A 14,930-nucleotide genomic window follows, 5' to 3' on the forward strand; every position below is an offset into this window, starting at 1 on the left:
CATGTAACCTTTCTAACAAATCTGAGTATCTCCTGCCTCAACCCTCCAAATATCTCACACTGCTCCTAGAATAAAAATCAAATACTAGCCTACTTAACCCTGCATGTCTGCCTGCTACCTTTCCACTCTACTTTTCATTCCCTTCACACCTCCAAGCCCACTGCACTGCAACCAAGCTGATCTAGTTCCCATCCCTCAGTCAAGGTCTTGGCTATTCCCTCCTTTGGATGTGTTGCTCAAAAAGCCTCCTAGAAGAAGAGTCTAGCATGGCAGTGGTGGCCTTCAATCTGATCCCTTGGTTTTGGATAGGGGTGGGGGGACTCCTTTATTTTCTAGTACTCCTCGGGCAAATTACTAGATGTACAAACCTCAGAAAATGTATTGGTCTGAGTCTCAATACCTGCATCTGTAAATTGAGGAAATAATTTAACGTTTTTTTCAGGATTAAAATAGGTACTGCATTTTTAAATGTCTGCCTTTACATGATTGTGGCCTTCCCTCTTTATCCAAAAGAAAATCAGCCAAAAAGGAGCATTCCCATTAGGAAGACTGGCTTTATTTCTATGGCAATATTCCATGTCCCTTTTCCCACTCCTCAGCAAGGTTTGGCCTCAGCAGTCAGATATGTTTTGAGACATTGCTGTGACACACAAACATTTCCATCTTAACAAGAACCATGCCCCCACTTAAGGCCAAGAAAATGTTCTTGTTACAAGCCATTATTACTTGGATGAAGAAGAAGAAAAAATCCCTAGAAGCAAGTATATCTCATATTTTTTAAATATCCTAATCCTTGACTAACTGTAGTATGCCTCTAATTGCTTTTGCTTCTCATGTTTTATGTCCACTCTGTGGTTCTATTGTTCAAACATCACTTCAAGTGAAATTGTGCCAGGAAAAAAACGTAGTATCTCTGGATCATTTTAGTCCAGCTGTGAACTTTAGACTTAATCTTTAGGGCACTCTTGTCTGGTAAGGTTTAATTTACATTAAATTTTCTAAAAGGAAGGGCAGAATGGTCAAAACAAGATAGCAAGACAGACAAGAGGCTGTCTTTCATAAATTAATAAGCATCACCGACCGCCTTTCTTGACCCTTTAAACTCTGTGAAATTAATATAAGTAGACAACTAAGGCCCGCTTGGCCCCCCTAGAGCCTTGCAAGTTCACTTAAGCAATCCAAGTTTCCTTAAAGTTTTATAAGCCAGCTTTTAGAGCAAGTCCTTTGTACTTATTACTGGTGACAGTGAGCATTACAGGAGCCAATGAACCTTACTGACTTACGACCCCAACATGGTCGAGCACTGTTATCAAGGGAAATATCAGAATCAATGCTTGTATATTACATTGAGGTCCTGACTTCTGAAAGAGTCCCCTATAGACCCTTCAGAATATGTCAGTGAAATAAACAGCTAATACTCTAAGACAGTCTACTGACAATGGCCAGACGGTGCTGTTTATTTAACCACTTTTCAACCATCCTAACCCTTCCAAAGAATACATTTCCAAAAGAGAGAAAAAGGAAACAAAATGTTTCATGGTACCAATTCTTTTGCAATGGAACCACATTTATGCCCACTTTTTTTTCTTACATATATATATATATATATATATATATATATATATATTATACTTTAAGTTCTAGGGTACATGTGCACAATGTGCAGGTTTGTTACATATGCATACATGTGCCATGTTGGTGTGCTGCACCCATTAACTCATCATTTACATTAGGTATATCTCCTAATGCTATCCCTCCCCGCTCCCTCCACCCCACAACAGGCCCTGGTGTGTAATGTTCCCCTTCCTGTGTCCAAGTGTTCTCATTGTTCAATTCCCACCTATGAGTGAGAACATGCAGTGTTTGGTTTTTCGTCCTTTTGATAGTTTGCTGAGAATGATGGTTTCCAGCTTCATCCATGTTCCTACAAAGGACATGAACTCATCATTATGCCCACTTTTTGAAGTAACACCATGTGTGGTTTTGCTGTGGGGAGCAGGGAACACCGTGCCATCATCCTCCACGATTAATGGGCTTGCATTATTAAACAGCTACTGGTGGAAGGGGCCACAGGTACAACACCTTTTCTACTGAGGCACCCAACGTGTGAACTTTCATTTGCAGCCAACATTTGCTGGAGGAAGGCTGAGCTCACCACCACCTTTTACTTACTGAAATTAATCATGTCACCACTTCAATAGTAACCTCTATTACATATCTAATTACCAACTCTGTGCATGGACTTTTTATGTAACTTTTAAAAATTTCTATTTCAGTCATGCTTAGATTTTTTAATACTTAAATGCTCTACCAGGCAAAGGACGATAATCTGTAACTATTGTGGTTATCAGAGTATACATTTTTATGGGTTTTTTCCCACAATAGATAGTCAAAGAACTAAGAAATTTTACTGGAATATCAAAAATAAATATGTAAGATCCTTTATATATGAAGCATACACTTTCCAGGTGATAGATGGATAGACTTGAAGACTTCTGCAGTCCTCTAACACTGGGATCCTCTCTCCTATTTTTTTTGATATTATATTCCCTATGATCACTATGCATTGAGCCATTCAAACATTTCCATCTGGTAGAGTGCCAGTTTCTGAGGATTGGCAGGCAGAATGCACGAACACCACTTGTAACCTTCAGGCCCTTGGTGTTGTACTCAAACAATCTGAGTAAACCTCCCCAGAATTCACTCCAAAAGTCAGAATTGCCAAGGGGTACTCAGCAGAGGATCAAAAGGTCTAGCCTCCCCTCTGTGATTCCAATAATCTTATTTTTGACAAAAAAAAAAAAAAAAGTAATTCATATCAATTGAACTTTTTATTGGGCAGCAGGCATTATTTAATACTTCTCAAAGGACCTTTTTACAGCAAATTCAATGACTGACTTGCCTTAGGCATTTTCTAAAGAAACAATGCCCTTTGGACAGCAATGATCACACCTGGGAGTGGGCTGTGGGCTGAGCCCATAGATAGAATGGATTTCTGTGGACAGTGCTGTAAAGTCCAGGGATCCCGCTCAAAGAGCCCAGAATGTGAGAACAGAGGAAAGTGAATCCTGGACAGCCCGAGGCCATTCATGCTCAAGGCTCAAAATGTTCAAAATCCAGGCAAAACAGGTAGAGAGAAGAGAGGAAGACCAAGAGCAAAAGAGAGGGTCCTACATCACCTCCAAAGGCAAGATTCAAAGGCACAGAAATTCTTCTTATTGATAGCCAAATTTGAGGGCAAAGGAGTAGATTGGATGAAAGCAGAGAATCAGCCCAGAGAAACCAGAATTATCTTCACTATATCACGTATCTACTAAGAGCACCCTTTTCACTACCAAAGGTTCTCTCCAGGAAGAAAGGGACTTAACACATTATCACAAAGACAACCTTACCTCTACAAAGAAGGCACAGTGTCACAAAGGATGGCCAAGGGCCTTCTAAACCACAACACAGGTGAGCTTTAGACTCCCCAAGACAGTAACCATAAATCCTGGCTGTTCATTAAGAGGACCTGGGGGACTTTTGAAAAGTACTAGGGCCAAGGACCCCATCTCAGGCCAAGTGAAGCAGAGTCTCAGGGGCTCTGGTGCAAGCACTGGCATTTTTTAAGTCTTCCAGGAGATTCTAATGTAAAACCAAGGCTGAGAACCACTGGTCCAACCGAATCTTGATTTAAAGGGAAAAGAAGCAAAAGAGATTGCAAGTCATTTTCATTAAGATCACGATTAGCACACCAACCTTGCTGCCACCCCAGTGCCAGCCTGGCACATGCCTGAAACCTTTTGACTCCACTGTCATCCAGCCCTCCTGTTTTTCATCAGAGAAACAAAGTGCATTTGTGAAATCAAATCCATTCTGAACACCCGCAATTAATGTGCACTTCAGCACACCCCTCCTGAGAATGGGTACTAAAATGACTTGAACCAAGTCACTTCTTTATTCTTTAAAGTGTCCTCAAAGCTTTTCAACACCTCCCTACACCACCACCCCACAAAACACAAACCAAAATCAAAGAGACTTGAGCCCCTTTTATTCATAGAGGGAGTTATTTCCCCCAGCCCTTATCTATAGTTTTTCAGTTCAGCTTATTAGATGCTGTTTCTCATCTGTACTCTGCCTTCTCTCTGATTGAAAAATTCCTACTTGTCTTTTAACAACAGTAAACAATAGCCAGGACCCTGATGCTAGATCACACTCTGGTAGATAATTCATTGTGCACAGCTCTGCATTCAGCACTTTGTTTGTGGACATTTAAAGCTCACAATGACCCTACGGCACTACTATGCTCATTTATAGGTGTGGGCATGGCTCCAGGCCCTAGAGCTAGGAGATGGCAGAGCAAGAGTCCAGATTGGGCTCTTTATCCTGATGCTAAATGCCCTTTGAAGACTCAAACGGCACTGCCTTTATAAAGCCCAGGCTTTCTCCTTTTGACAGCCAAGGGAGGAATCATTTATTCCTGCAGTATTCTCACCTCCTCTTTGTTACATCTCAAATGGCATTATAATATAATTTATTTAAACATATGTGTTTGCCACAAGATTATGAACCACATGGATAGACACTCACTTTTATTCATCTTTGCTTATCCCAAAGCCAACACGAGGTACAGCACATAATAGGGTCTCAATATCTGCCAGGTGAATGAATGAATGGCCAAAAATTCACTCCTAAGAAAGAGTGCCTTCACGTTAAAACCTAAGCAGTCTATTTATCACAGAAGCCCAGTACTCACGCTTACATTTTTTTCCTTTCCCACCCCCATTTCGATAAAATAAAGAATAATGGTTTTTTCACACAATCCCTGACACACACTTGCACTTTTTTTCTGCTTCAAAATGACAGTGGATGTTTGCAAAAGCCCCTGGAGTCTAGAAGGACATCAATCACTTTCACAGCTGGAGTCGTAACACTTTCCTTAGAGGAAATTTTATGCAGCAAGCAGAATAAGCTTCATCCTCAGCAGGACAAGACAAAAGGTAGGTAAAAGGAAAGGCTGGCAGCCACCACCAGGCTTTTGTGCCACTAACTGGGGGTGGGGTGGGGTACATCAATTGGAACTTATTCTTCACCCCAAGGCTTGCCTGTTTGCCTTCCATTTCCCTTCTGAATTTGAGGAGGAGTAAGTACAGCACCATGAAACCAGCTCATAACAAAACAAGCACTTACCTCCATTGCTACTCAAAACAAGGACACCACAGGAGAGTTCTCCAGGGATCTTTGTCCTTCCTTCTTAGTGCCCGAAATACTCGAGTTCAGCTGTCAAAATAGAAAGAAAAGGAAATCAGGAGTGTAGACTTCCGTTTCCAAATGACTTAGCATTTAACAGTCATGCTTCAAATGTTCCTTTAAATGAGGAAAGATTGACCAAGCAGGAGAGTCCATTGGGAAAAGTTTGGACAAACTATCATTTTCAAGCAATGAAATCATCATTACTATCTGAGAGCTATTTACTTCTAGACAAAATCTTGTCAACTCCCAAAATTACAGACTAGAGACAATGGATTCACCAGCCTCCTTGAGCAGAGGCAGAATCAATTAATATGAGCCAGGCACTTTCTCAGCTTAGTACCCTGGTTGGCTGTTGGTCAGAGGCGCATTCCACAGATGGTAAAATAACTCACAAACCTGTCAGAAGTCACATTCACATAGTCAAGAATGGGGCCTTTAGGCCGGAGGCGGTGGCTCATGCCTGTAATCCCAGCACTTTGAGAGGCTGAGGCAGGCGGATCACTTGAGGTCAGGGGTTCAAGACCAGCCTTGGCAACATGGTGAAACCCCGTCTCTACTAAAAACACAAAAAATAGCTGGGTGTGATGGTGGGTGCCTGTAATCCCAGCTACTCAGGAGGCTGAGGCAGGAGAATCGCTTGAATCTGGGAGACAGAGGTTGCAGTGAGCTAAGATATGAGATCCTGCCACTGCACTTCAGCCTGGGCAACAGAGTAAGACTTCATCTCAAAAAAAAAAAAAAAAAAAGGAATGAGGCCTTTGTGATGCAATAGGTCTTGATTCCAATTCCAGACCCTCATTTTCTAGCTGAGTCTTAACTTCTGCATGTAGACACCTCATACATGGCTCATAGGGAAAGAATTGACTGGATTTGGAACACCTATTTCATTATACGACTGAATAAAAGCTTTAATTACCTTATTGAAAAAAGGCCATTAAATTTAAATGTAATCATGAAAATTTTATACCCATTGGTTTTATCCAATGCATCTTGAAAATGTTGGTAATTCACATAAAGTTTCTGTTACATTTAGAAGACCTTCACTATTTTATCCAAAGTCTGCCCTTCTGAATTTAAAACATCCCAACAAAGGCAAAAATATCCTCTTTCTAATACCCTCAACAGAAAAGTGCATAAAACAGGAGAAACTTGAGAGCACTGTGGGTTACAATAACCTGATTATTTTAATTTACACTTTTATTTAACACCATGGGGGTTTATACACTACTCGGGAGGCTGAGCAGGAGAAATTGCATCCAAGTAACACATCCAAGTGAGATTTGGAAGGGCTGAGACATATGCCTTGGAAAGTGAAGGGCTATTAAGGATATTGACTCCTTCACAGGCAGAATCATTTTAGGAAAGCTGGAAGTGGAAGACTTGGAAATGGATTCTTAAAACTCTCGATATATGTGAACTTCCTAGACAACCACATCTACCAGGGGTATGTACATACACATTTATAGACATCAAGTGTCTTTAGAGTTTTTGTATTTGCCATTCAATCTGCCTAGACTAGGTTTGCACCACTTATCTACTTAGAAAATTTGTACTTGTCTTTGGGGACACAGTGCAAATATTCCTTAGTCGCATACCACTACCATGGTCATGGAGGCTGGAGAAATAGCAGGTCCTGTGTTATGTGAACAAAGAATAATAGTCAATTATGCCTCCAAGACTCCTCCCCTAACAAATGGATTAATGGTGGTACTATTTCTTGCTATGGGGAAGACTAGAAGGGGAGCAAATTTAAAGGACAAGATCAAGAGCTTAATTTGAAACAGATTAAGACTGAAATACCCACAGACTCTCAAATGGAGAATTTGAGTGGACTATTGGCTATTCTAGTAAGGGAGTCTGTACTCCACACTAGTAAGGTCAAGTTTGAAAATATGAATTTAAAAGTCACTGCATGTAGAAAGTATTTAAACCAGAGACTGCGTAAAATCACCAATAAAGAAACTGTACAGTAGAAAAAGATGAGAACCAGGAACTGCTCCTGGGAAATTCCTACCTGATTAAAGAAAGAGGATATCAATATGAGCGACATATTCAGACAGGTGAAGCATTCAGTAAACAAAATATAACAAATTTCTCTGGTCTGGAGATACATTTTTTATTCTTTAAATTTGTATTCTTTATTCATTTTTATTCTTTTTTTTTAACACTTTCTTCCTGAATTACAATTAACAGTGGTTTTTGCAACGTGTTTTGCAGAGAAAAGGAAAAATGCTTTCATTCCAGTAAGTAAACATCATTTTTCTAAATTATTGCTACAGTTTAGCCACAAAAGCATCTTTCTTTATGCAAATATGCTAAATTCATAGACAGGAATAGGCAGTTGTATGATTTTCTAGTGCCACCTGTGAATACTCATTATCAAACCACTACTTTGCCTACAACTGTATTCCCTCTCGTATTCCCAAAAAAGAACATAAAATAGCCTTCCATGGAATTTTAATTATACCACCTCCTTTTTATAGTTTGGTATTAAGATCTGTTTGTGCACTTCACTGTGATCAGAAAAACATTATCAAAGAAAATTTTCTTCAGTTTTCTTCTCGTACATAGAGATTTCATAGACTCCATGATTGATTAATAATGTCTCCCCAGCAGCAATGTTCCCTTAAGTCAGTAATAGATTCCAGCTTGCTTCCTAAGATCAGGAAAATTCATGGAGTCTGGAAAGGCCTTAGGATTTGGCTGCAAAAGACTAAGGTCTTCTGCAGATGGCACTTCATCTTACAGCTGGAAAAGAAAAACTTATAAGTCCTCCAATGATTAATTCATAGTGAAGAATCTATTCTTATCCTCCCTTTTCAGATTTACGTTTTGGAGATTGAATGAAAATTATCCTGACTTGAGTTCCTACCACATATCTACCCCTACAAATTAAACAACATTATCTGAAGGCTTGTGAGTATCTCTATGCTGAAACAAGCATAACCTGTTACTTTGCCAACCTCTCCCTTCTGCTGAATGGCTAACACCAGGCCTGAAAGCAGACACACAGTAACTAAGGGTTATGTGTAAAGACTCATGATGAAAACTTGAAAATAATCATTGTCTGTCAGTTGGAAAGTGACTGACTAAATTTGATATAAATTTGAGTATCATGAAGTAATTAAAATTATTTAGATCCCCTAGCACCCAGATTATGGTCTCTAAATACCATTTCCCATTTAAAAAACAAACCAGGGTTTCTAATTCCAAGTCTGGAGCAGGAAATGGACAAGATAAACCTATAATATTTTGTGTGAGAAAATAAAAAATACTCAAACACCGATAGGATTGAAAAGACACAGAAGCTAGCTTGAAGAATCTCCCACTGGCCAGAGAAGGTACAATTTTAGCATAAGAATGACTGCAATGGATTTAAACCTATTAAATATATTTCTATGAGTTGATAGTTACATGATTTTTTTAAAAAAAACTCATTGTTCATCTTCAGAGGATGTTGGGTCTCTAACTCCTTGTTTTGAAAAATGTAAAATAAAAGAGAAGAATCAACATTTATCCAGCCTTTCCTTGTAAGCTCTACCTCAAGACAATCCAATAGTTGTTGAATGGAAGTATCTATTTACAGAAGCATTTGAGCTGCTAAAAAAATGTAATGATAAAATTAGAATAACATCATTTTGCAACTCCTGGTGAACTAATGGGTCTAGACGACCATCATCAACAGGCTGTTAAAATCACAAAAAGAGAGACAATCAGACATCATATGCCCCCTAATGGAAATATACAATACCACTGACTAAATAATTAAAAAACAAAAGAATATGAATCAGACCAAGCTTCTAGAACCATCAATTTACAAAAAATTGGATTCATTAGAATATGTTATCCCAGCATGGTGGCTCATACCTATAATCATAGCTACTCAGAAGGCTGAGGCAGAAGAATCACTTGAGGCCAGGAGTTCAAGACCAGCCTGAGCAAAGTAGCAAGGCCCCTTCTCTTAAAAAAATGTTTTTATGCAGTGGCTCACACCTGTAATCCCCGCACTCTGGGAGGCCAAAGCAGGCAGATCATGAGGTCAGGAGTTCAAGACCAGTCTGACCAATATGGTGAAACCCCATCTCTACTAACAATACAAAAATTAGTTGGGTATAGTGGCACATGCCTGTAATCCCAGCTACTCAGGCTGCTGAGGCAGGAGAACCGCTTGAACCTAGGAGGCGGAGGTTGCAGTGAGCCAAGATTGCACCACTGCACTCCAGCCTGGGTGACAGAGCGAGACTCCATCTCAAAAAAAAAAGTTTTTAATCTAAAAATAAAAACAGAACATACCAACTGACACTATAAGAATGTAATCCACAAATCTACATTAGGAAATTATATGGCAATGCTACTCATAGTGTGATCCATTGACCAATGCAGTCCACAAACTGCTTACTACTGGCCCACAATGAGGTAAGTATAGAAATTGAGATTAATAAGCACACAAATTACAAACATTTGCAAACATGGATAGCAATGTAACATTGTAATCTGATATTCAAGCCTCTGGTCAGTGCACTCATCTCACTGAACACAGTATGAGCCTGTTTAGGCCACCTCAACTCATGTCTAACTCCTGAGATGAGTCAGGTGTGCTGTGAAACATTTATTAATTTAAAGTAATAGGACCATGTTACAATGTGTATTAGTTTAAGTGCAATTTGTCAACTGTAACCCAAAATTATATAAAATCTAGAATCTATTTTTTCATCAAAAGATAATTTAAAGTCATAAAACATAACAATTATTGCCAGGGTATAGGGATGAGTGTGGGAATAGGGAGTGATAACTTATGGGTGCTACGAGGAAACTTTTGTGTGTGGTAGATATGGTCATCATGTTGATTGTGGGGATAATCTCACAAGTATGTACATATGACAAACTCATCAAATTATATTCTTTCAATATGTGCAGTTTATTGTACATAAAATATAGTCAAGAAACTTAAAGCAAAAACAAAAATGGGGAAGTTTTTATGTGCTTCTGCTTAGGATATAGAAATCAGCAAAGAATGTCACTCCCACATTAACAGAAAAACCTAAATAATCTATTAAAAATATAGATTTTCATGAACCCATCATAAACCTTTGGTCACTAGGCAACTAAGTGAACCATTTTCCATGAGTGACAGTCCTTCCAAGGAGATATTAGATATATGGACTGTTCACATTTGGCAGAGTCTGGGAGGATGAGGTGGTCACCATATAAACCTGTAAGAAAAAATCAGATAAATTTTAATGAACTCTTAAAGCCCAAGTGTGGGCTAGCATGTCGGTGTGGAGTCGCTGGGGACTCCAGACATAAGGGAAGTCTGCAGTTGCTCACGAGCTCTGCTCCAAAGTCTTCCACTAGCCTCTCATGAGAAAGACTGGGGATTGTGCAGTAGTTTGAGAAAAGGCTCCTGTGGTGACACAGGCATGCAAGCATCAGGAGGTGACCTATGGAAGCAAAAAGTCATACACAGAACTTCGCTTTCATTCCCATACCCTTTCCTCCTATGAATCAAAAACCTTAAGCCACAGGAAGGACATTATGTCTTTTCATCCACAAGGGCATGGACAAAGATCCATAGTTTCTCAGAGAGAAGTGAAAGAAAAAGGTGACTTCCTTTGAGGAAGGGGCCAAAAACACTTTTCCAGGGCACAGGCAAAGATCTCTTGCTGCTGTGAAAGAGACACAATCAAAACTCTCTACCTCTGAAAGGGAAAATAAGCAGTCTTGGGGAAGGGATCTTACACTAATACAAAGCATAGGTTTGTGAAGTTTTCTGTTGGTAGTTTTATTTTGTTTTTAGCACTGGAAGAGCATTATTATCATTTCCATTTCAAAACCAATTACAAATACAAGAGGTGGTATGCTGGTAAATATTTAACTAGCAGTTCTCCAGGAGAAAAAGCCCAGATTTGCAGTGTTGGCCAATTTCCATGGTGTAAATATTCCAATATTCCTACTATGGCCTGTTTGAAGCTACCACATGGCTTCACCAAATATGAAGTTGGAAAGAGAGGCTTATAACTGGCTCTCATGAGCCTATATGCGACAGCTCTATCACATAATTGAATACAAAACAGAGTTTAACAGACCTCCTTCTACCCTCCCACCATGCTTCTGGCATGCAGAGATAGCTGATAGAAAATGTAGAAGGAAAACTAATAAAAACTCTTCAATATTTGAGCCCCAACTCTAAACACAAGGTCAAAGCAGCCTACTGCTACAAAAATGTGAACCCTTAGATGCACTGATGGTACCAACAATAACAACAAAACCCAAACCCAGATCAACTTCTAATTGGATTAGCTCAACCCCTCACACTAACAGCCTGGCAGAAAAAGTATAACCATTTCCGGGCATAAATACTTTTACCTCGAGTCTAATGTTCTATACAAAATGTCCAGCATTCAATCAAAAATTTCAAGACAAATAAGTAAGGAAAATCTAATAATTTTCAAAAGGCAAAGCAATCAATAGGCCAGATGTTAGAACTACTGAACAAGGAGTTTAAAGTAACTATGACTAATATTTTAATAGATTTGTTAGAAAAGGAAGACAACATACGTAAATAGGTGGAGATTTTTAAACTATGAGAAAGTCAAAAGACAATGCCAGAAATAAAATCACATAATAGCAGAGATAAAGAATTCCTTCAGTGGGCTTGTCAATAGGCTGGACACAGCTGAGGACATAGTCTTGAAAATAGATCAGTAAAAATTATCCAAACTGAATCATAAAGAGAAAAATAAAAAAGACTAGAAAAACTCATTACTCCTAAGAGCTGTGGGACAATATTAAGATATCTAACATTCATGTAATTAGAGTTCCAAAAAGAGTAGATAGAGAAAACATATCAGAAGAAATATTCAAAGTGATAATAGCTAAGTGTTTTCGAATAATAATGTAAGAGATCAATTACAGATCGAAGAATCTCAGAGAACCACAAGCAGGATAAAAATAAAACTCCCTCTCTCACACACACAAATACACACCCCTAGATATATCATGATCAAACTGCCAAAAAGCAAAAATTAATAGAAAATTTTAAAGGCAGTCAGAGGCTAGAGGAAAAAAATAAACATTAAGTACAGAGTAAAAGAGAAAACAGAGATATGAATTGTGGCAGAATTCTCAACAGAAATCATGAGTGATATTTTTAAAGTACTGAAAATATCATCCCAGAGGTCAATAATAAATGGAAATATCTTACTTTTTATGTGACTATTTTAGATGTGTATTTGTATACTTACGTTTACAAAACCTAGACAATTCCTTACATAGAAACTCATAACCTGTTTTTCAATGTTTTCTGAGAGATGTCAAATATCAGTGACGATGTCTTTACTGTTTGTTCCCTTTAGCTTCTCAGAATAATCACTGTGTTGACACCAACCAGGAGCTGCTGGCCATTGGTAAGACCCTGGCCGTGGGCTTCCTGGGGACTGGGCCTGCCCCTCCGTGTCTCCTGCATCGAAGGAGGACCCTGATGGTCGTGATGAACTGGGAGGGGCAGAGGTGGCCCCAGCTGGGCTCTTTTGAAATATTAGCAAGGGCTCATTCCCAGATCTTCACACATTTCAGTTTAGTTCCTAGGAAGAGGGAGCTGTCATCTGTTGTCTGTTCTGCCTACCACTTATTGAGCATCTGCTGTCTTCCCGACCCTGAGGTCTGTAGCCTTGGTCTATACCAAGGAACACATGGAAGGTCCCACCTCAGGGAAGCAGCTCCCAGGTCCAGGGGTCAGAGAGCTAAAGGCTGTGGCCAGGGCAATCTCAGGGAGAGTTTACTGATTGTGCTTGTGCCCTACCCTGCACCCCATCCAGGCAGGGACAGGTGGATTCGTGAAGACTCAGGAGCCCGAAGTTGCCTGACTGTGGATGGGGGTCCATGCCAGGTTTCACAGTTCAGTTTCCTCTTGCTATGTCTCTGTGAGCTGACTTCTCTAGTGATGTATTTTGAGACCACAGCATGAATCTTAAATTCAGTTATCGTGACTGTTTTTGGCATATCATAGGTCCTAGGCCTGCCTGCCCTTCCTTCTCGCCCCTTGTGAGATGGGTATAGGCTAACCCGGGCAACACTGTGGGGTTCTTCCCAAGGGGTGTCCACCTGGACAATTTCATGAAAGCCACTTGGCTTCTAGACAGCAAGGCGTGTGACCCAGGTCAGGTCACAAAGGTACGTTGCCAGAGCTCCTCTCTGAGCAGTGGAGAACTGGACATTTCCCAGTTGAGCAGTGGAGCTTGGGCTTCCTAGGACTCACTCACCCTCAGGCCGAGAAAATCCACGGCCTCCTCCAGCCCTCACCAGTAAATCTTCCAAATGTGATTTCCCGGAGCATCTCATTCCCGTTACTTCAAAACTAGCACGGAACTGTTCTGATGGCACAGTGAGTTCCAGGGATACAACCCAGACAGAGCGAAAATCAACGTTACTAAGGCAGCTACAGAATTCCTTGATCTCAGATAGGCCAGGCAGTCTTCAGCAGCTGCACAGCAAGAGGCTGACGTGAGCCCACGAAGGCCAAACATGGAGGGGTCGTCCCAGTCAGCAGCAGTTCATAGAGTTGAGTCCCAGATCCAAGCTGTTGCAGAGTGAGGGTGATCACGTGCAGCGTGTGGTCACCGCAGGTCTCTGCTGAGCCCTCCCACATCTGCATTTCCTTGCCCCAGCCCCTCTCTCACAAGGCTGTGAGCTGGGCTGCATGACCCAGGATGGCCTGGTACTGAGGTGGCCCCATTCCAAGCCGTCTTGAGAGCAGGCCCTGCACCCGTGGGTTTTAAGACCCCACTGCCAGCCTTAGATAGCAGACGAAACTCTGGTTTTTGTGACGGCCCGGGTGAGACGGATGCTGGCAGGATCTTGTGGTCAACCTGAGCAGTAATATCAGTTCTTGGGCCCCAACAATGCTATGGGTGTAGGCAGCCAGCGTCACCTGGGAAGACAGCTTACCAGTCATGACCTCTGGCCTCACCTAGGCTGTCATCTGTGAGAAGGAGTGGTGGGTTTCAAAGGAAGTGGGTGGAAAACTGTGAGTGGCCACTGACCACCCGAGCATGTTGTGTTTGTCTTACAGGCACTTCCTTCTCAGCCATCACCCGTTCCTGGGAAGTGAGATGCTCCCCTCTGTTATGCGTGAGGAAGATGTGTCCTTTTCGTCTTTGTCCTGACTAGAAGTCTGCCTTTCCTGACCCCACATCCCGTCCTCAGCTGTGAACTGTCCATGTGAACTGTCTGAGGGCTGACCTTCCCTCAGAAGATCAGCCACAGCAGCATGGACTGATGTCATCCTGCTGTCCTCCAGGGTGTCCTCTGGTTTCTTTGCACTCATAGACAGGACTGCAGTTTAATACTCAAAAGTTCACCGGGCGCAGTGTGTTCACACCTGTAATCCCAGCACTTTGGGAGGCCGAGGCGGGAGGATCACTTGAGGTCAGGAGTTCAAGACCAAACTGACCAACATGGTGAAACCCTGTCTCTACTAAAAATACAAAAAAAAATTAGCCGGACATGGTGGCACGAGCCTGTAATCCCAGCTACTCAGGAGGCTGAGGCAGGAGAATTGCTTGAACCCAGGAGGCACAGGTTGCAGTGAGCCGAGATTGCACAGAGATCTGGGTGACAGAGCAAGACACCATCTAAAAAAAAAAAAAAAAAAGTTCCACTGGGCATGGTGGTATATGCCTGTTATCCCATTTACCCAG

The 14,930-nt window shown here is 41.0% G+C and overlaps 1 long non-coding RNA gene across 2 annotated transcripts in view; it reads right to left on the reverse strand.

The window, feature by feature from the left end:
- The window catches only part of LOC107968441 (uncharacterized), a 59,468-nt gene that overhangs the window by 18,467 nt on the left and 26,071 nt on the right, over positions 1 to 14,930 (reverse strand). The window contains exons 1-2 of one of the 2 annotated variants that reach the window (XR_001709635.3): positions 5,629 to 5,961; positions 5,170 to 5,259 (exon numbers count right to left, since the gene is read on the reverse strand). This is a non-coding gene — a long non-coding RNA (uncharacterized LOC107968441). Of the gene's footprint in view, positions 1 to 5,169; positions 5,260 to 5,628; positions 5,962 to 14,930 lie in introns of those variants that run through there. The other variant, XR_008539416.1, reaches the window with a different exon arrangement.

Source organism: Pan troglodytes, chromosome 16 (genome assembly GCF_028858775.2).
Source record: "Pan troglodytes isolate AG18354 chromosome 16, NHGRI_mPanTro3-v2.0_pri, whole genome shotgun sequence".
NCBI lineage: Eukaryota > Metazoa > Chordata > Mammalia > Primates > Hominidae > Pan > Pan troglodytes.